The sequence below is a fragment of the Cervus canadensis genome, chromosome 25 (assembly GCF_019320065.1).
Source record: "Cervus canadensis isolate Bull #8, Minnesota chromosome 25, ASM1932006v1, whole genome shotgun sequence".
In the NCBI taxonomy this organism is placed as follows: Eukaryota; Metazoa; Chordata; class Mammalia; order Artiodactyla; family Cervidae; genus Cervus; species Cervus canadensis.
In genome coordinates, this window is record NC_057410.1 from 15,938,581 (window position 1) to 15,960,309 (window position 21,729).

A 21,729-nucleotide genomic window follows, 5' to 3' on the forward strand; every position below is an offset into this window, starting at 1 on the left:
TGTTTAGTCAAAGCTATGGTTTTTCCAGTAGTCATGTATGGATGTGAGAGTTGGACCATGAAGAAGGCTGAGTGCCATAGAATTGATGATTTTGAACTGTGGTGTTGGAGAAGTCCCTTGAGAGTCCCTTGGACTGCAAAGGGATCAAACCAGTCAATCCTAAAGGAAATCAGTCTTGGATTTAATGGTGATGGGATTAGTTTTCGGGTTGCCTTTGACTAGTCAGTCTGACTCTGGGTCCTTCCTGGTGAAGCATACATTTCTCAGCCAAAATGGATACCAGGGAGGAGGATTCTGGGAGGTTGGTAGGACATGTGGTGTCTCCTTTTGATCTTTTCTGAATTCTTCCAGTTGGTGGTGGCTTGTTAGTTCCATGTTCCATACCAGGACCTCCTGTGGTAAAACAATTCATGCAAATGGTTACTATGGTACCTGACCAGGGTGAGTGGTTTCAGTCAACAATAAGGATGAGGGGAAAAAGCAATATTGCAAAAGTGCCTTTCTCTTAGACAGTTCTCTGTGGTCGGTGGATATTGTGTAACAAACTTAACCCAGCACAGTGGAGTAATTGTCTGGAGAAGCTGCAGAACAAAAACTAGACAAAAGTCAGCAGTGAGTATCAATGAAAAAATGCTGCTTGCCATATCAGTAAACAAAGGTTGTTGTAGCCATCAAGCCATCACATTACAGCCACCCCTTCCCAACATGGTGAGTCCTGAGGAAACAGGATGCAAAGAGGATGCCCACCATCAAGTAGTCAGGCACAGCAGACACCTCCAACGATGCACCCTGAGGAGACTCAGAATGGGGAAACACAGGATACTGGCCACAGGTAGCCGACACTCATATCCAAGGAATGGTTCCAGGGAGCCCAGAGTCTTGCACCTTCCCACATATTGAAAAGTGCTAAATTTTTCAACTTGAAGTGTTTGGTTTTCCTTAATTAACAGAAGTCTTTTGATATTCTGACTACTCGATCCCTGTTGCAAAAACTCCTCTGTATCCTGGTTCCTCCCTTACTTCAGAACAGCTCTCAGAGCTAAAGGAGAGGATTAAAAAAAAAAAAAGTCTCTCTTTTTCCTTCTCCCTTAGTTGTCTAAAGAACTTAGATAAGGTCCTGTTCCCAGAATAGAAATATCACCAGAGATATATGCAATTAATATGGGCTAAGTATGGTGGGTGGGAAACTTCACAGGGACTAGAGATCATAGTGCATGCACTCTGAGTTCCATTGTCTCTAGATGACTCAGCAAATATTTGTTTACCAGTCATTTGCTTTTCTATCTTCCTGTAAATTGTTTTCCTCCCCTTTAAGGTCCAAACCTCTACTCCCAATATTCTCTTTTGTGTTGAGCTGAAGATGGTATTTAAGGTGAGGTTTTCAGCCGTTTGAGCAAGTTCTGCAGTTTTCCTGTGTCCATCCCCTGTATCATTGTTTTTGTTCAGTCGCTCAGTGGTATCTGACTCTTTGTGACCCCATGGACTGCAGCACACCAGTCATCCCTGTCCTTCATCATCTCCCAGAGTTTGCTCAAACTCATGTCCATTGAGTCGGTGATGCCATCTCTGTATACATGTTATTAAATTTTTGTTAGATACTTTCCTGTTAATCTGTCTCAAGTCAATTTAACTCTTAGACCAGTCAGAAGAACCTAGAAGAGTAGAGGAAAATTTCTTGCCCTGCAACAGTTGAAACTAAGTAAAGGATATGCAGGATTCAGTATATTACTTTTCAACTTTTCCATAAGCTTGACTTTTTTTATATAAACAGAAAAATAAAAAATGGTATATTAAGTAGGAAATACTACTTTAGTTTCTGTATTATGCTCTATATCCAGAATTGTAGTCTTGAATGTTTAGATCAATGATTATTCCATAATTTTGTCTTATTTTAAAACATTTTCTCACATTGGAATATTCCTTGTAATTTTGATAATAGTTATTTTAAAATGTAATGCATATTTTATTATGTGTTTATTACCACTATCCCTATAACAATCCTGAAAGATAAATGCTATTTTTTCCATTTTTCAGGTAAGGAGAATAAAGGCTCAAACATGTTATTTGCCCTTGATCACATGCAACTATAAATGCTGATACTGTGATTTCTGCCCAACTGTGCCATAATTCAAACTATGCTGTTTTGTTCTATCACGGGCTTCCAATGCTGAGATTCATTTGATGGTTGGGCAGTTGCCCTCTGGAGAAAGTCATTTATGCAAATAAAAACCTATTAAAATGGTATTCTTATGCAAAATGAGGGGAAACATGAGTTCTGATGCTTTATCTAAATGTCAAACTTAACAAAATGTGAACCCCTATTCAAAAACTTTCAAAATGCGGGTTCTTTGTCCTATTCAGTTGACTTATCATAAGCAAGAGTTAATGGATCAACTGCATATTTGATAGTGCTATTTCAAATAGTTGCATTTGGCTCTTACTTCAAGTTACTAAAATTTTCCATTTTAAAGTATTCATATTCTTATCAACAAGTGGCACTTCCTGCCTGTAAGGCAAAGCATCAGTCATTCATCAACAAATATTTATTGAGCACTTCATGAGTGCTTAGGATATCATGTATGCATTTTACTGGAAATCCTATTGCGAACTTAACCGCATTTTGTTTCTGCTGAGGACAGTAAAAGTACATGACTTTTTCCCTCATAATTTAAAAGTTTTTGACACTATCAAAACCATTATAGGATAGTTATTTGCGGACTATATTTTTCCTTTTTAAAAATTGAATTATAGTTGATTTATAATATTAAATTAGTTTCAGATGTACAACATAGTGATTAAATATTTTTACAAATTATATTCCATGATATTCCAGAATGAAAAGTCAAGAAGATATGACACTGAAAGATGAACCTCCCAGGTCAGTAGGTGTTTAATATGCTCCTGTAGAAGAACAGAGAAATAGCTCCAGAAGAAATGAAGAGGCTGAGTAAAAATGGGGAAAGTGCCCAGTTGTGAATGTGTCTGGTGGTGAAAGTAAATGCTAATGCTGTAAAGAGCAATATTGCACAGGAACCTGGAATGTTAGGTCCATGAATTGAGGTAAATTGGAAGTGGTCAAACAGGAGATGGCCAGAGTGAACATCAACATTTTAGGAATCTGTGAGGTAAAATGGACAGGAATGGATGAATTTAATTCAAATGACCATTATATGTATAACTGTGGGCAAGAATCCCTTAGAAGAAATGCAATAGCACTCATAGTCAACAAAAGAATACAAAATGCAGTACTTGGGTGCAATCTCAAAAATTACAGAATGATTTCTGTTTGTTTCCAAGGCAAACCATTCAATATCACAGTAATCCAAGTCTCTGCCCCTACCACTAATGTCAAAGAAGCTGAAGTTGAAAGTTTCTATGAAGACCTACAAACCTTCTAGAACACCAAAAAATTCATGATAGCAGACTGTAATGCAAAAGTAGGAAGTCAAGTGATACCTGGAGTAACGGGCAAGTTTGGCCTCGTAGGGCAAAATGAAGGAGAGCAAAGACTAATAGAGTTTTGCTAAGAGAATGCATGGTCATAGCAAACACCCTCTTCCAACAACACAAGAGATGACTCTACACATGGTTCTACACATGGACGTCACCAGATGGTCAATACCAAAATCAGGTTGATTGTATTCTTTGCAGCTGAAGATGGTGAAGCTCTATACAGTCAGCAAACACAAGACTGGGAGCTGACTGTGGCTTAGATCATGAACTCCTTATTGCCAAATTCAGACTTAAGTTGAAAAAAGTAGGGAAAAGCACTAGGCCATTTAGGTATGACCAAAATCAAATCCCTTGTGACTATACAGTGGAAGTGAGAAATAGATTAAAGGGATTAGATCTGATAGAATGCCTGAAGAACTATGGACAGAGTTTCATAACATTGTACAGGAGGCAGTGATCAAAATCATCCCCAAGGAAAAGAAATGCAAAAATGATTGTCTGAGGAGACTTACAAATACCTGAGAAAAGAAGAGAAGCCAAAGGCAAAGGGAAAAAGGAAAGATATGTCCATCTGAATGCAGAGCTCCAAAGAATAGCAAGGAGAGGTAAGAAAGCTTTCCTAAGTGAACAATACAAAGGAATAGAGGAAAACAATAGAATGGGAAAGACTAGAGATCTCTTTATGAAAATTAGAGGTACCAAGGAAACATTTCATGCAAAGATGGGCACATAAAGGGCAGAAACAGTATGGACCTACAGAAGCAGAAGATATTAAGAGGTGGCAAGAATACACAGAAGAACTATACAAAAATGGTCTTAAGGACCCTTGTAACCACGATGGGGTTATCACTCACTGAAAACCAGACATCCTGGAGTGGGAAGTCAAGTGGGCCCTAGGAAGCATTGCTGCAAACACAGCTAGTGGAGGTGATGGAATTCCAGCTGAAGCATAAAAGATTGTTCAGTTTTCCAGAAGGAGCTCACATTAGAGGACTCCCAATCCTTCTTTAGATAAAGACCAGACTTTGGTGTGGTTGGTTGTGGTTCATTTCACTTGCCCCATGGCATCTTCCATTCCATGTTATTGTGCAGTATTCACTTTTCATCACTATCATCATTTGTTTTAAAACTAGAATGTTTTTCATTACTTTTAAGTAGAGAATCACATGCAGAAATATGGTCAAGAAGGTATTTTCACTTCTGTGAAAACCAGACATCAAAGTGATTAAGATAACCAAGCTGGTGCAAATGACATTGTATGCTTGATTTGATTATTTTGAGTATGTCAGCTATTTCCCACTTGGCATAATGTTGATTGTTCTTTATTAATGCCTTGATTTGATTGCTATCAACTTCAGCTGGTCTACCTGACCACAGAGCATTGCCCAGTGAGAAATCTCCAGTGCAAAACTTCTCAAACTGCTTTTTTAAAAAAATTAATGTATTTATTTTAATTGGAGGCTAACTACTTTACAATATTGTAGTGGTGTTTGCTATACATTGACATGAACCAGCCACAGGTGTACATGTGTCCCCCATCCTGAACCCCCACCCACATCCCTCCCCATCCCATCCCTCAGGGTCATCTCGGTGCACTGACCCAGAGCACCCTGTCCTATCCATCAAACCTGGACTGGCAATCTATTTCACATAGAGTAATATACATGTTTCAATGCTATTCTCTCAAATCATCCCACTCTCATCTTCTCCCACCGAGTCCAAAAGTTTGTTCTTTACATCTGTGTCTCTTTTGCTGTCTTACATAGAGGGTTATTGTTACCATCTTTCTAAATTCCATATATATATGTTAATATACTGTATTGCTGTTTTTCTTTCTGACTTACTTCACTCTGTATAATAGGCTCCAGTTTCATCCACCTCATTAGAACTGATTCAAATGCATTCTTTTTAATTTCTGAGTAATATTCCATTGTGTATATGTAGCACAACTTTCTTATCCATTCGTCTGCTGATAGGCACCTAGGTTGCTTCCATGTCCTGGCTATTGTAGATAGTGCTGCGATGAACACTGGGGTGCACGTGTCTCTTTCAATTCTGGTTTCCTCGGTGTGTATGCCTGGCAGTAGGATTGCTGGGTCATATGGCAGTTCTATTTCCAGTTTTTTAAGGAATCTCCACACTGTTCTCCATAGTGGCTGTACTAGTTTGCCTTCCCACCAACAGTGTAAGAGGGTTCCCTTTTCTCCACACCCTCTCCAGCATTTATTGTTTGTAGACTTTTTGATAGCAGCCATTCTGACCAGCGTGAGATGATACCACATTGTGGTTTTGATTTGCATTTCTCTGATAATGAGTGATGTTTAACATCTTTTCATGTGTTTGTTAGCCATCTGTATGTCTTCCTTGGAGAAATGTCTGTTTAGTTCTTTGCTCATTCTCAAACCACTTTTTGGACTCATCTAATCAGTCACAGTACCCTTTCCATACACAAAACAAATCTTTTCTTGTTTTTCAGTTGCATTTTTACCTTTCTTGAAATAATAAATCATAATATGCTAAAAATGTTGCTTTCTCCCTTCCATCTTAATTATTAAATTGGCTACTCAAAAATTCAACAATTTTGATAAGCTTTTTTAAAACTGCATGCTGATATGGCAGCTGTCACAATGCAATCTAACAAAATTGTTTTGAATGAAATTAAACAGAACTAAGCACTACTGGAGCCATCTTACAGAAAAAGAAAAACAAACAAATTTTTTGGCCAAGCCAATAGTATTATGCCATCTGTTAATAGTGAATTTTACTTCTTCGCTTCCAATTTGGATGACTTTTCTTTCTTTCTTCTTCTTTTTTTGTCTGATTGCTATGGATAGGACTTCTAATACTGTGTTAAGTAGAAATGGTGAGAGCAGGCATCTTTGTCTTGCTTCTGATTTCAGAGGGAACGTTTTCAGTTTTCACTACTGACTGTAATATCAGATGTGAGTTTGTCACAAATGGCCTTTAGTATGTTGAGATATGTTTCTTCTATGAGTTTTGTTCAGAGTTTTCACCATGAATGAAGGTCAAATTTGGTCAAACATTTTTTCTAACTTTACTGAGGTGATCATGTAATTTTTATCCCTCATTTTTTATATAAACATATAACATTGATATGTAAGTGGTGAACCATCCTTGCATCCTTGGAATAAACCTCACTTAATCATGGTATATGATCCTTTTAATATATTTTTGGATTCTGCTTGTTAATAACAAATTAACAAGAATAACAAATTATTGTCATTAATATATAACAAATTAACAATAAAATAACAAATTAACAATAATCTCTTTGAGAGAGATTATTGTTGTTCTCATGAGAGATATTATTGTTCAGTCACCAAGTCATGTCCAACTCTTCATGACCCCATGAACTGCAGGATGCCAGACTTCCCTGTCCCTCACCATCTCTCAGAGTTTTTCCAAGTTCATGTCCATCGCTTGGTGATACCATCCGACCATCTCATCCTCTGTCACCCTCTTTTCCTTCTGCCTTCAATCTCTCCCAGTATCAGGGTCTTTTTCAATGAGTTGGCTGTTTGCATCAGGTTATCATACCACTTCCTTCTGGTCTGCAAAGTTGCTGCTAAAAAATTAACTGATAAACTTATAGAGGTTATTTTGCATTTGACTGTTTTTCTCTTGGTGTCTTTACAGTTTTCCTTTCGTATTTAACTTTTGCTATTTTAATCACGTTATGGTATAGAACTCATTGGATTCATCTTGTTTGGGAGTCTCTGTGCTTTCTATAACTGGATATCTATCCTTTTCCAGGTTCAGGAAGCTTTCAGCCGTAATTTCATCATATACATTTTCTACCCCTTTCTCTCTCTCTTCTCCTTCTGAGACTCCTATAATGTAAATGTTAAATGCTTGATGTTGTCTCTGAGATGCCTTAAGCTATTCCCATCTTTAAAAAATTACTTTTTTCATTTTGCTGTTTTAAATGGATGATTTCCATTGTTCTATCTTCCAGATCACTTATGTGTTCTTTTGTATTATCTAGACTGCTTTTAATTTTCTCTAGTGTCATTTTTCTTAAATTCAGTTATTTACTTCAGCTCTGACTGGTTCTTTCTTATACTTTCTGATTCTTTGTTAAAATTCTGTGTTCATCTATTCTTTTCCCTAGTTTGTTAGCTTTTTGTGTTTTTGATTTGAAATATTTTATCAGGTAAATTACTTTTCTCTGTATCATTAGGGTTTTTCAAGGTTCTTTTTTTCCCTTCCTTGTCTTTAATGTGAATCATATTTGTTTAACTTTGTCTTTGTAAAACTGGGTGAAATGGTTAGTATTCTGTTCTTAAAAGTGGTTCCTTATGTCATTATGCATTCTTTATGTACTAAGAATTCTTCACCCTACACTTAGGCTTATTCCCTTCTGAGTGTGTGCAAGGGCATGTGTTCTGGTGATGGCAGTCTCTATCCTGGAGCTAGTCTTGCTCCCTTTTGAGGGTGCACATTGATGGCCACTCATGTTGGCAGGCTCTTCCCTGGAGTTAGTCTTGTCCCCCTCCCCCCTCCCCGAGTGTGTGCCTCAACTTCCATGCTGGCAATGACTTCCTCTACCTTGGTCAGAAGCAGGACTTAGGTCAGAACTCGTTCTATTCCCTCCGTGTGCACATTCTCATTGTCTATGGCAGCCACTGCCTCAGCAGGGGGTTGTACTGAAGCTCGAGGATCTAGAGTGGGATCTTCATATGGGCTGAGTGGGTCTGGGGGCACACTGGTGTAATTCTGGCAAGCTGGCCAGAGCCTCAGGCAGTTTTCAATCTTCCGCCTACACATTGTAACTAGGAGTAAGCAAGTCTGTGTGTGTGCTTAAGAGCAGAGTCTTGGTTTCTACAATCCTCCTGTAGGCCCCATTGGTTTTTAAATTAGCAATGTGTGTCCATTATTCCAGTGTTAGACCTCAGAGCTGGGGTGGGTGTCTAATAAGTAACTTGAATTCCTTGATCTCCAGGGAAGATCCCCAAGCCTGTGATCTGCCCCTCCTTTTCTGCGTACTCTACTAGGGGTGCAGGTCTTGAGTAGACGCAGGCCTCTTTCTCCTTCCTATCAGACTCTGGGTGGATCTTTCTTTACAGGCTTGGTTATAGAAAAGCTCTTCTACTAGTCCCCAGGTTGATTTCAGTGAGACCTGATCTATACGGTTATAGTTCTGATGTGTTTGTGAGGGGAGATGAGCCCAACATCTTCCTTCTCTACCATCTTGATCTCCTTTGGTGAACTATTTTTAACATAACAATTTACTTATAAACTCCAAATGAAGCAGGTAAGAATGTTTATGTGTAAAGTTTAAGAAAATTCACAAACGTCTTGATAAAGCCAGTAGAATATTTAAAAATAAGAAATCTTCTTGACTTTGGGAAGATTTCAATATGAGAGGACAAATGAGATCATCTGTTGGGACTATCTCTAAAGTGCATGCTTAGATGAATAAAGGTGAGTGTAGATATTGTCAGGGAGGAAGAAATGTTTTTCTTCTACCCTTCTAAGTTCTTTTGGCTGGCCTAAGAATTGAATTGATGTGGAGACAGGTAAATAGTAGACGATTTAAGTAGAAAATCAAACTAGCTTTTAATTACACGTACACACTGGGCAGTTCCAGAAAAAACTGGATAACTCACAAAAAGGACCAAAACTCTTTACTTAACCACAATTCTCAGCTAAAGAAAAAAAGGGATATTGGGAGAATTGATTTGGAACTCAAGGAGAGGAAGGCAATTTACATGACTATGGAAAAACAAGTTTGGTAAACAGATGTTTGCTTACTTGTGCAGAGACAATGAGACACAGCATGAAATTTCAACAAACAGACTTTGCTTGGCTCCTTCCTGTCTAAGCACTCAGTTCATACTATAGTTATTCATAGTAATAGCTCCCATCCTGGACAAGGTCTTCAACCTCTACATTCTTTGAGACATTAAAGAGGAAAGTCCAAGTTTCTTCTTGAGCCATTTTGGCCCTTGCTGGTTTCAACTTAAAATGATTCATGTACCAAAGAAACATTTTGGGGTGGCAAAGTATGCTTCCCTACAAGGTGATTGTTTAAGGGTATTAGAACAAAAGAGTATTTGCTAGAAATTTTACTAAAAATGCTTAAGTATATGATGATTTAAATAAAGAAACTTGAAACTTCCCTGGCTGTCCGGTAGTTAAGACTACATTCCCAATGCAGAGAGCCTGGGTTCCTTGCCTGCTCAGGGAACTAGATCCCACGTGCTTCAACTGAGATCTCTCATGATGCAATGAAGGTCAAAGATCCCATGTGCCACAACTAAGGCCCAGCACAGACAAATAAATATTTAAAAAAATAAGTAAATAAATTGTCTGTCATAGTTAATTTCCTCAAGCTCTGTTTGGTGAAATGGCATGCTCCCAAGATTCCTTTTAATAATAGGCTCAGAGGTTGAGGTCATTTTGCTACAGATCCTTACCCCTTTAAACATACAGTTAGTCTCAATGACTGAATATGACTCATCCTGTCTTTGCAGTAATCTATTTTTTCCCCTCTTTGGGGCATGAATTGTAAACTACTTTTAAAGTGGTGATAGTCTAGCTGTATTCCTTTCTAGTCTGTACACCCTGGGAGCATTTCAGAGAGTAACATTCTTAGAGGGTAAACTTATGAAGGGAAATTTAAAAGCAAACATTCACTCTAGGAAAAGGCAGAGCAATGACAGCTTTTGTTTCCAAGGGTTTTGCTGAGAATAAGGAGAATCTCAGAGACTCAGCAAAAATTGGCACATAGGCTATTTTTCTTGAGGCATGTCCCTGCATATCCATCCTTCCTTCATGCTGTAGGAAAAAAACTTTCAGATTATTGTTAAACTCTGGCACAGGTTTATCTTTCTTTTGTTTGTAGGTTTGAATAATAGGCCAATCAGTGTGGGCAGGGAACTCTAGGAATAGCTTATAAAATATTGGCGGCTATTTCATGATTTTTTCTTGTTCTTAAGGTGACCCTGTTGGATATTGATCTCAATATCACTCTTGGGGTTATGCCATTCTGCTTCCTGCACCTATTGTGGGGTTTCACCAGGTCTTACCAGCATGTGTAGAAGGTAGTTAAGATTTACCAGTCTGGAGTCATAGGCCCTGAGGAAGATTAAATTCTTTAGAAAACTTTTGGGAATCCTTTCTGGGTTTAGGAAATTCTCTAACTGTGGCCCTTAGCTTTGTCTTTAACTCAAAACAAAAGATATTTGAAGGTGGTTACTCAAGAGATAGTCTTATTTTAAAACATAAAATTTATTTAACACTTTCTATAGAGTAGAACCTGGAGTAGGAAATGGCAACCCACTCCAATATTCTTGCCTGGAGAATCCCATTGACAGAGGAGCCTGGTGGGCTACAGTCCATGGGGTCGCAAAGAGTCGGACATGACTGAGGGACTGAACACACACACACACACACACACACACACACAGAGTAGAAAGTTCTTAAAGAGATGGCAATACCAGACCACCTACCTGCCTCCTGAGAAACCTGAATGCAGGTCAAGAAACAACAGTTAGAACTGGATATGGAACAATGGACTGGTTCAAACTGGGAAAGGAGTACATTAAGGCTATATATTGTCACCCTGTTATTTAACTTATATTCAGAGTACATCATGAGAAATGCCAGACTGGATGAAGAACAACCTGGATACTGAATCAAGATAGCTGGGAGAAATATCAATAACCTCAGATATGCAGATAACATCACCTGTATGGCAGAAAGTGAAAAGAAACTAAAGAGCCTCTTGATGAAGGTGAAAGAGGAGAGTGAAAAAGCTGGCTTAAAATTCAACATTCAGAAAGCTAAGATCATGGCATTAAGTCCCATCAGTTCATGGCAAATAGACAGGGAAGCAATGGAAACAGTGACAGACTTTATTTTCTTGGGCTCCAAAATCACTGCAGATGGTGTGACTGTAGTCATGAAATTAAAGGATGCTTGCTTCTTAGAAGAAAAGCTATGACAAACATAGATAGCATATTAAAGAGCAGAGACATTACTTTGCCAGCAAAGGTCTGTATAGTCAAAGTTATGGTTTTTCCAGTAGTCATGTATGGATGTGAAAGTTGGACCATAAAGAAAGCTGAGCACCTAAGAACTGATGCTTTTGAACTGTGGTATTGGAGAAGACTTTTGAGAGTCCCTTGGACTTCAAGGAGGTCAAACCAGTCAATCCTAAAGGAAATCAATCCTTAATATTCATTGGAAGGACTGATGCAGAAACTCCAACACTTTGCTGCCAGATGTGAGGAGCTGACTCATTAGAAAAGAACCCCATGCTGGGAAAGACTGGAGGCAGGAGGAGACAGAGGATGAGATGGTTGGGTGGCATCACTGACTCAGTGGACGTGAGTTTGAGCAAGTTGTGGGAAATGGTGAAGGACAGGAAAGCCTGGCATGCTGCAGCCCATGGGGTTGCAAAGGGTCAGACATGACTGAGTGACTAAACAACAACAGAGTAGGAAGTCAATTCAGACAGAGGATTAGGAGACTCAGATAACACCAAGTAGAGTGGAGCAGTAAGTCATGTTAATCTTATAGACTTTTGCGGGGGTGAGGGGGGGTACCTCGTGTGTCTTTAAGTTTTTAATAGCCTTTTGCAATGAAAACTGCAATGAAGCTGTTTTGGAATCTCAAAGTTTTGGGAGGCTTCTACAGACAATTAAAATAGATATCCCATTCTGCAGATCAAATCCCATTATTTGATTTGGGAACCATTGCTTTCCAGTGTACTCATTAGTAAGAGTTTGCCATTATTATAGATATCTACGGTTTTCAAGATCATTGTTCTTAAAAATAAGTAGGTGTTCTAGAAGGTGAAGGACTCAATTATTTGGGACTTGAGTATCCTATTTCTCTAGATAAGCCTTGGGTCTGTCAGAATTAAATGAATACCTAAGAGGAATGAGCCCCTGGGTTGAGAGTTTTGTGGTGTTTTCCAGGGTACCAATTTATCCTAGCACCAGTCTTTAAGTGGCTAATTCTCTAATAGCTTCTAAATGCCTGATTTATACCCACCAATTTTGCAACTTTGGCTTCTGAGACTCCCATCAGCAATGGATCTATTATTCTTTTACCTCATGTGCACTTTAAAAGTAATAACAGTAACTGAGGAAGCAGGAGTATGGACATCAGCAATAATCAAAGAAACAGTACTGTGGACTGGCCAAGGGATAGATCCAGGTGGACTGATCTGCCAGGTCAAGCTAACCTACTAAACCCTGGACAGCAATTGTAGACTAGCCAAGTTCTAAGGACTGGTGTTCTGATAGAGCCTTCTGTCAACCTAGACTGAGCTGTTAAACTGGGATTGGAAAGTCAAAAATAATGAGAGCATGGATTAGAATCTGAGAGAAACTTATCCATGGCTGTTTGAAACAACAAGACAGAACTCAAAGTGTTCAGTGGGTACTAACACCATCATTTCTTAGTGCCTCTGAAACTTTGGATTCCACTGTTACTACCAAAACTGAAAAAACAAAATGCAACTGAATAGATTTTGAAGATTCAGTAATTCATTAATCAGGCAGCATCCAGTCTAGCAGACTGAAAGGAATCAGATGAGTTATACAAGCCAAGAGATTTGGAGCAGGAATAAGGAAGCTTTACTAGGCAATAGAGCAGATTGGTTATCCAAAGGTTACTCTTTTGATAGGCGCTGGCATTTGGCAGATTACTTACCCAATACTGACCAGGTGATTCCTGATTGATTGGCTTAAGATTCTGTTTCTGGGAGAACCAAAACTGTGACTATGTTCAGTCTCAGCTTGGTGACACGGGCTTTCCCATCTGACTCTGTTTTGAGCCTGCTGTCTTGTTAATAGCAGAACTTGATTGGTATCTAGGTTACATTATTTTAGATAGTCAGGATAGTGGCCCTGACTCTTGATATACCCTACATCAAAGAGTGATGATGTAAAACTCCTAGAAGAGAACACAGGCAAAAACGTTCTCTGACATAAATCATACAAATGTTTTCTTAGGTCAGTCTACTAAGGCAATAGAAATAAAAGCAAAAATAAACAAATGGAACCTAATAAAACTTCTAAGTGTTTTCATAGCAAAGGAAACCATAAATGAAATAAAAAGACAACTTCTGCACTGACAGAAAATATTTGCAAATGATGTGACTGAATAATTTGCTAAGGGATAAGTTTCAAAAATATATAAACAGCTCTAAAACAAAAAAACAAACAATCCAAAAAAAAAAAAAAATGGGCAGAAGACCAAAATAGATGTTTCTCCAAAGAAAACATACAGATGACCAATAGGCACATGAAAAGATGCTCAACATTGCTAATTATTATTAGAGAAATGCAAATCAAAGCTACAATGAAGTGCCACCATACACTGATGTCAGAATGGCCATAATTCAAAAAAATCTGCAAATAAAAAATGCTTGAGAGGGTGTGGAGAAAAAGGAACACCCCCAACACTGTTGGTGGGAATGTAAGTTGATGCAGCCATTATGGAAAACAGTATGAGGTTCCTCAAAAAGCTAAAAATAGAGTTGCCATGTGATTTCTGCAATCCTACTCCTGGGTGTATATCCAGACAAAAATATAATTCAAAAAGACACATGCACCCTTGTATTCACTGTAGCACTATTTGCAATAGCCAAGACATGGAAGCAACCTAAATGTTCATCAATAGATGAATGGATAAAGATGTGGGGTGTGTGTGTGTGTGTATATATACATATATATATATAAAATATTTCTTACCATAAAAGGAATAAAATAATGACATTTGCAACAACATAGATGGGCCTAGAGATTATTATACTAAGTGAAGTAAGCCAAACAGAGAAAGATAAATATCATATGATATTGCTTATATGTGGAATCTAAAAAAAAATGATACAAGTGAACATATTTATTAAACAGAAATAGACTCTGAGACACAGAAAGCAAATCAATGGTTTACCAAAGGGGAAAGTGCTGTGGGTATTATAAATTAAGATATTGAAATTTGTGACCCCTTGGACTATAGCCTACCATGCTCCTCTGTCCATGAAATTCTCCAGGTCAAAATACTGCAGTGGGTAGCCATTCCCTTCTCCAGGGGATCTTCCTAATCCAGGGATCTAACCCAGCTCTCCCGCATTGCAGGTGGATTCTTTACCGTCTGAGCCACCAGGGAAGCCCGAGAATACTGGAGTGGGTGGCTATCCCTTCTCCAGCCAATCTTCCTGACCCATGAGTTGCACTGGGTCTCCTGCATTGCAGGTTAATTCTTTACCAGCTGAGCTATCAGGAAAGTCTGATCCCATACACACACTACGATAGATAAAATAGATAACCAAGAAGGACCTGCTGTATAGCACAGGAAACATACTCATTATTTTGTAGTAACCTGTAAGAATCTGAAAAATTATATATGTATTATATATATATATAGTTTTACATATATACACACACCTGAAACTAAGATAACTTGTAAATAAACTTTACTTCAATTTATATATATATATATGTGTGTGTGTGTTAAAAATAAATCCATGGAGAAGGTACAGCATACAGGACTGCAAAGCAAGAATGAGTTGAACCAGCCTGAAAGGAATTCCTTTGTAGGCATCATTTACCAGTCAAGGTGCAGTAAGAGGACTCTGAATGGAGTCGAGAGGTGGTTGGAGTGAGGAAAAAAAAGCCTAGTTCTAGCTCTGATATTGCCAGCAGAGTGTCACTACACTCTCAGGATCTCAGTTCCCTGAATTTCAATAAGGGGGTTGGAGTAGAATGACTTCTGAGTTCCTACATAGTCCTGATGTTCTGTCAAGTCTGTCCTCTGCCTTCTGAAAGTCAGTGATTGGTGAGGGAATCTACATGTGCCCTGTGTTAACCTGTGATCATATTATGAACTTTTATTTCATTTTATTTTATCTTTTCAGAAGAAACCATCCTAGATATTTTCTCACACAGAAGCCACTTTACTTCCTGTATTACTCTAGTTATGTCAACCTCTTTCACGTCTCCAGATTTGTTAAGTCATCTTTAAAGGTTCTTGACTCATAACTTCTTTTCAAAGTCTTTGAGGCAAGATGCATATTAAAGTAACTAAATAAGGTAAGTTCCTTGTTTCACAATTTGCTTCCTTCCTAAAACTAACTGGTGTTTTATGGATTCTTTTGACCGAAGAGCACTCTACACTGGTATTTTCAAGGCCTAATGAGACAGCATATTAAAAAACAGAGACGTTACTTTGCCAACAAAGGTCTCTCTAGTCAAAGCAATGGTTTTTCCAGCAGTCATGTATGGATGTGAGAGTTGGACTATAAAGAAAGCTGAACACTGAAGAATTGAAACTTTTGAATTGGGGTGTGGGAGAAGACTCTTGAGAGTCCCTTGAACTACAAGGAGATCCAACCAGTCCATCCTAAAGGAAATGATGCCTGAATATTCACTGGAAGGACTGACACTGAAGCTGGAACTCCAATACTTTGGCCACCTGATGCGAACAACTGACTCATTAGAAAAGACCCAGTTATAGGCTACATTCTTGTGTTGGAATCCTAACACCCTTCTCCCTGTGTTATCTCTACAGTGAGACTCAGAGAAGTAAGGTAACTTGCTGGGGGTTTGAACCCCAAGAGCTATGAATTTAATTACCATGTTCGTGTTTCAGAAGACAATCAGCTGAGTAAATTAGGTAAGTTACTGGAGATCAGTAAAATTGAGGTGTATCATGCAACCAAAAGCACATGTCATGGATTCAGAGGGTCTCAATTGGATCTCTACTTTGCTACTTACAAGTTATGTAGTGTTAAGACTGTTAACTATGCTGAAATTATTTTTCTCTCTTTTGCTCTCACCCTCCAAGAAAACCCCAGTAATTTCTAAAATTTTCTTTTTCATTAACAACAGTAACAACAAAAAATCCTGGTAATAAGTTGTTAAACTTTTTCCTCACACACTAATGAGTTGCGGGCCACATTTGAAAAGCAGTACATCATGCAGCTTTTGTGGTCAAATGTAGAAAATCTCAATTAGTGGTCTTAGCTCAGGGTTGTGGGATTCTGTAGTCTTCAGTTACCTAAAAAAACCAGCTCATAAGAAGGAAGTCACATTCCCTTAGTTAAAAGAAACGCATGCAATAATGAATATGATGCATTAATTTTATTTTTGCTCTGCTGACCACTGCTTACCTATTCTCTCCTCTAGTGTCCTGACAGAGTGGGCACAATGAGTAAAAAGCAAAGTGACTGGGAAAATACCTGGGAAAAAACCAAACAGTTTTCTCATGACACTCTCCCTACATGGGTGAATGCTGCTGGGCCCCCTACCTCCCATCATGGTTTGAACTTACTTAACCTCCTAGGCTGTCCCAGTGGCTCCATGGTAAAGAATTCTCCTGCAATGCAGAAGACACAGGAGATGCTGGTTTGATCCCTGGGTCAGGGGGATTCCCTGGAGGAGGAAATGGCAATCCAATCCAATATTCTTGGGCTTCCCTGGTGGCTCAGCTGGTAAAGAATCCACGTGCAATGTGGGAGACCTGGGTTCGATCTCTGGGTTGGGAAGATCCTCTGAAGAAGGGAACAGCTACCCTCTCCAGTATTCTGGCCTGGAGAATTCCATGGACTGTATACTACATGGGATCATAAAGAGAAGGATACAACTGAGTGACTTTCACTTCCAGTATTCTTACTGGGAAAATCCCAAGGACAGAGGAGCCTGGTGAGCTACAGTCACAGGGTAGCAAAGAGGGTACAACTGAATGACTAAACAGCAACAACAAACCTTCTAGACACAGGGAGAGAACTGGGCTAATTACAGGCTTCTCATGTAGGGTATTGCAAGTGGCATTAACTACCTCGAAGCAGGAAAGAGCACTTGTAGTCTTGCAAGGGTGCACGTGCACACACACACACACACACACACACACACACTGCTTACAAGGTATGCAAGATCCAAGAACAGAGTGAGAGAAAAAATTAGCTCCAAGAAATAAGATGGCTTATGGGCAAGAGCTTTCAATGCGTTAACTTGACCAGTAAACAAACATCAGCTAATGTATACCAGCCTCACCAGTTTTCTCAATCAAGTAACTCTCTCCTCTTCTCTTGGGAACGAGCTAGTATAAGAATGAGCGAATGATGGCAGCTTCTTCCCCAGAACATCCTCAAGGGCAGTTAAGTATGGAATGAAAATCTCTATCACTCTCTGAGAGGTTAGAACTGTTAGTGATAGTACCTAGTCTATGACTCTTCCAAGAAAGGAATGTAAGGAAAAGAAGAGTCAAGTTGCTTCTACACTGTCACTTAACAATTTTAGATGTGCTTTTATGTATGTCACAAAACAAAGAAATACTAAAAATTCTTAAACCCAGGAAGACTAATTATCACACAAAAAATTCAAACACAGTGCATTATGCCCCTGAGGGAATATATCAGAACCTCCCTTAGGTCAAGGATGGAAGGTGTGTAGTTTGAAAACTCCTTTAGTAATTCTGAAAAATCCTTTCAGTTCTCATCCCTCTCTACACACAAAAATTGAGAACCTAGCAAGATTTCAAGCAAGAAGGAAAGAACGCAAAGAACAAGCCTCTAGAGCATACCAATATTTGTGACTTAAGCAAATAAAAATAATCTTTTGAAATATACCAAGGATCTTCTAGAAAACTGGAAGAATGCCAAGAGAGGATGGACTTCAAGAAGTCAAAAGCATAGATTGTTTCAAGATAGAAAGAGTAGTTAACAACATCAAATGCTACTGATTGGTCAGAAATACTAATACATTATTATTTTTATTGCAAATAATGCACCAGGTGTTTTGTATGTGTTATCTTTTTTGACCTCTCAAGGACTGCATGAGGTAAAAATGAAAATTAGAGGTATTAAATAACTTACTAGGATTTAAATTCAGGTCTGTATGATTCCAAAGCCTGTCCTCTCTTCAAGTCATTCTGAGGTTGTTGGTGGTTTTGATAAAATGTGGGGCATGGGAGACAGTACTCTGATGACATTGCTTATGGGAATAAGAGAAGGTAGGCAACAAGGAAACCAAAGCTCAACTGTGACAAAGAATGAGAGAGAACCAGAAAAGAGAAGTGGAGTCCAGCTTATGCGTTGTTTTGTTTATAACATGAAATTTACTGTAGTGATTAAGATCACGTGTTCTTCATCCAGACTGGGGTGACTGGACTTCTAGACTGCTCAGCTAGGTATTACTCAATCGCACAGTGCCACTGGGGACTTACCTCAGAGGACATGTGTGAAGACGAAAGGGAAGCTAAGATGTGGAAAGTACTCAGTAAGTGTTATTTCAAAAGCTTACATGCAGAGAGAAAGGAGAACATGAAGAGGAAAGCATTGGCAAAGATTCTGTGCTTCTATGATTCTATATCTAAATAGGTCTTCAATTCAGTTCAGTCACTCAGTCATGTCCTACTCTTTGCGACCGCATGGAGTTCAGCATGCCAGGCTTCCCTGTCCATCACCAACTCCTGGAGTTTACTCAAACTCATGTCCTTTGAGTTGGTGATGTCATCCAACCATCTTATCCTCTGTCATACCCTTCTCCTCCAACCTTTAATCTTTCCCAGCACCAGGGTCTTTTCAAATGAGTTAGTTCTTCACATCAGGTGGCCAAAGTATTGGAGTTTCAGCTTCAGCATCAGTCCTTCCAATGAATATTCAGGAATGATTTCCTCTAGGATTGACTGGTTGGATCTCCTTGCAGTCCAAGGGACTCTCAGGAGTCTTCTCTAACACCACAGTTCAAAAGCATCAATTCTTTGGAGTTCAGCCTTCTTTATAGTCCAACTCTCACATCCATACATGACTGCTGGAAAAACCATAGCTTTGACTAGATAGACCTTTATTAGCAAAGTAACATCTCTGATTTTTAATATGTTGTCTAAGCTGGTCATAACTTTTCTTCCAAGGAGCAAGGGTATTTTAATTTCATGGCTGCAGTCACCATCTGCAGTGATCTTGGAGACCAAGAAAATAAAGTCTGTCACTGTTTCTACTGTTTCCCCATCTGTTTGCCATGAAGTGATGGGACCAGATGCCATGATCTTAGTTTTCTGAATGTTGAGTTTTAAGCCAACTGTTCACTTTGCTCTTTCACTTTCATCAAGAGGCTCTTTAGCTTTTCACTTTCTGTCATAAGTGTGGTGTCATCTGCATACCTGAGGTTACTGATATTTCTCCCAGCAATCTTCATCTTGTGCTTCCAGCTTATGCTTCATCCAGTCCAGCTTTTCTCATGATGTACTCTACATATAAATTAAATAAAAGAAAAAAAAATAAATTAAATAAAAGGGTGACAATATACAGGCTTGGCAGAACCTGATTTGGAACCAGTCTGCTGTTCCATGTCCAGTTGCTTCTTGACCTGCATACAGATTTCTCAGGAGGCAGCTGAGGTGGTCTGGTATTCCCATCTCTTTCAGAATTTTCTATGGTTTGTGGTTATCCACAAGTCAAAGGCTTTGGCATTGTCAATAAAGCAAAAGTAGGTGTTTTTCTGGAACTCTGTTGCTTTTTCGATGATCCAGCAGATGTTGGCAATTTCATCTTTGGTTCCTCTGCCTTTTTAAAATCTAGCTTGAACATCTGGAAGTTCATGGTTCATGTACTGCTGAAGCCTGGCTTGGAGAATTTTGAGCATTACTTTGCTAGTGTGTGAGATGAATGCAATTGTGTGGTAGTTTGAGCATTCTTTGGCATTGCCTTTCTTTGGGATTGGAATGAAAACTGACCTTTTCTAGTCCTGTGGCCACTGCTGAGTTTTTCAAATTTGCTGACTTATTGAGTGCAGCATTTCACAGCATCGTCTTTTAGGATTTGAAATAGTTCAATGGGAATTCCATCACCTCCACTAGCTTTGTTCATAGTGATGCTTCCTAAGGCCCACTTGACTTCACATTCTAGGGTGTCTGGCTCTAGGCGAGTGATCACACCATTGTCATTATCTGGGTCGTGAAGATCTTTTTTGTATAGTTCTTCTGTGTATTCTTGCCACCTCTTCTTAATATCTTCTGCTTCTTTTAGGTCCAAACCATTTCTGTCCTTTACTGTGCCCATCTTTGCATGAAATGTTCCCTTGGTGTCTCTAATTTTCTTGAACAGATCTCTCGTCTTTCCCACTCTATTTTCCTCTATTTCTTTGCATTGATCGCTGAGGAAAGCTTTCTTATCTATCCTTGCTATTCTTTGGAACTCTGCATTCAAATGGGTATATCTTTCCTTTTCTCCTTTGCTTTTCACTTCTCTTCTTTTCACAGCTATTTGTAAGGCCTCCTCAGACAGCCATTTTGCTTTTTTGCATTTCTTTTTCTTGGGGATATTCTTGATCACTCCCTCCTGTACAGTGTCATGAACCTCTGTCCATAGTTCTTCAAACACTCTGTCTATCAGATCTAATCCCTTGAATTTATTTGTCACTTCTACTGTATACTTGAAAGGGATTTGATTTAGGTCATACCTGAATGGTCTAGTGGTTTTCCCTACTTTCTTCAATTTAAGTCTGAATTTGGCAATAAGGTGTTCATGATCTGAACCACAGTCTGCTCCCGGTCTTGTTTTTGCTGACTGTATAGAGCTTCTCCATCTTTGGCTGCAAAGAATATAGTCAATCTGATTTCATTTTTGCCCATCTGGTGATGTCCATGTGCAGAGTCTTCTCTTGTGTTGTTGGAAGAGGGTGTTTGCTATGACCAGTGTGTTCTCTTGGCAAAACTGTATTAGCCTTTGCCCTGCTTCATTCTGTAGTCCAAGACCAAATTTGCTTGTTACTCCAGGTGTTTCTTGACTTCCTACTTTTGCATTCCAGTCCTCATAATGAAAAAGACATCTTTTTTTGTGTGTATGAGTTCTAGAAGGTCTTGTAGGTCTTTATAGAACCTTTCAACTTCAGCTTCTTCAGCATTACTGGTAGGGGCATGGACTTGCACTACTGTGATATTGAATGGAGCAGTGGCTTCACAACGTTGGAGCGGCAGATGTGCGGCTCTGGAGTGACTTTGAGATACCCCACCTCCAAGGGCAAAAGAGAAGCCCAAGCAGGTTGGTAAAAGGGGTGAAATCATGTTTAGAATCAAACACTATACCCACCAGAGATGCTCAGAGGACTTAAACATACCTTGTGCACAGCAAGACCCTGAGACCCCACCCAGACTGAGATAGAACTGTGTTTGAGTGTCTCCTGAGGAGGTCTGGGTCAGCAGTGGACTGCTGCAGGGGCGGGGGCTCTGGGTGCAGCAGACCTGGTCTGGCATAAGCCCTCTTAGAGGAGGTCGTCATTAACCCCACCACAGAGCCGC

At 39.1% G+C, this 21,729-nt stretch overlaps 1 long non-coding RNA gene across 1 annotated transcript; it reads right to left on the reverse strand.

Moving 5' to 3' along the window:
- Positions 1-357: 357 nt before the first annotated feature.
- Positions 358-18,548, reverse strand: LOC122427476. Its single transcript, XR_006265429.1, has 3 exons — positions 18,308-18,548; positions 13,141-13,383; positions 358-393 (listed from the first exon to the last, which is right to left on the reverse strand). It is a non-coding gene; the product is annotated as an uncharacterized LOC122427476 (long non-coding RNA).
- Positions 18,549-21,729: the final 3,181 nt, after the last annotated feature.